Here is a 1,204-nt window from a genome sequence, read left to right as displayed (position 1 = left end):
GGGGAGGAGCGTTTCGGACAGCTGGCCCGGCCAGTAATCATCATCATGATCGGAAGAACAAAATTACTCACCTCTGATTATTGATTTCCAAACTGGGCAGAACATGAAGTTTCTATAATTTTTGTGTTCCTCTCCCTTGCTTCTCTGAATCCCGCGATGGCGGAGGCGGGGGCGACGGTGGGGACGAGAGCCGCCTTGACGACGAGTTAGGGATTGGGGCGGAGGGGTTTCGAGTCTGGGGAGTTTGGGTAGAACGCATGAACCGAAGATGGAGGCGGCAGCGAGAAGGATGAAGTTAGGGTTTAATTCTGGGTGTTTGTATGAAGAGGGTGGATATAAGGTCCATGGATGAAGATCTACGAGTTGGCGATTAGGGCAAAGGTATTCACCTGAGTCAGGAGAGTCCGCGTGATCCAGGATGAAGGTCGCCGGAACCGTGGATGATGAAGGTGATGGGTGCGAGTAAGGTGGGAAGCGGATTGATCCAGTGAGGAGGCTGCAAAATCGAGGAGGACGAAGGCGGCGGCGGCTGTGGGCGGGTAGGATGAAATTAGGGTTTCGATTTGGGGTATTTGTACGAGGAGGAATGGGTTTAGGTCGTTGGATGAAGATCTCCAAATCTACAAAATTGTAATTTTTGGCAAGTAAAAAATAGTTAAGTACTAAATAATGCACCCCATCCCAAAAAGGGGAAAAAAGAACAATTTTGATCTCTTCCCCTTTCGTCTTCATAACCAGGAACTCGAGCGATATTGTTGAGACAAGATTCACCTCGAGTCAAAGCTAATAGCAAGGTAAAGGCTAGGCGATGACAAGTTAGAGGTTATGATGATGAGTTTCATCAGAGTCGGGAGAGTTTTGAGGAAGCGATTGATCCGTGGTGGAGAAAAAAATAGGGAGGATGGAGGTGGTTGTAGTGGGTAAGGCATGAAGGGTGAAGTTAAGTTTTCAATATGAGAGTGCCTATACATTAGGTACCTGAAAATTTCATCCGCGTTGGTCACTTTCGTCAGGACCGCTATATCTTTATCCAACGGCCAAAAACATTTCGTGCATTGTTCATCTTTAACCCCATCTTCTTCTTCCTCACACAATCACCCCCGCCTACCCCACCTCAACCGTCTACCTCCGCCACATGCGGCCGGCAAGCGCTGCCACACGCCACCCCGCCCTTCCCTCAGTGTCCCCCCCCCCTCCCCCCTTC

At 49.7% G+C, this 1,204-nt stretch overlaps 1 protein-coding gene across 1 annotated transcript in view; it reads right to left on the bottom strand.

The window, feature by feature from the left end:
• The window catches only part of LOC119299001 (histone-lysine N-methyltransferase ATXR7-like), an 18,581-nt gene that overhangs the window by 12,106 nt on the left and 5,271 nt on the right, over positions 1-1,204 (bottom strand). The gene's annotated exons all lie outside the window — the stretch shown is intronic.

The sequence above is a fragment of the Triticum dicoccoides genome, chromosome 5A (genome assembly GCF_002162155.2).
Source record: "Triticum dicoccoides isolate Atlit2015 ecotype Zavitan chromosome 5A, WEW_v2.0, whole genome shotgun sequence".
NCBI classification, from domain to species: Eukaryota; Viridiplantae; Streptophyta; class Magnoliopsida; order Poales; family Poaceae; genus Triticum; species Triticum dicoccoides.
The sequence above is the reverse complement of the archived record's forward strand: the minus strand, read 5'-3'. Positions and strand labels throughout refer to the sequence as shown.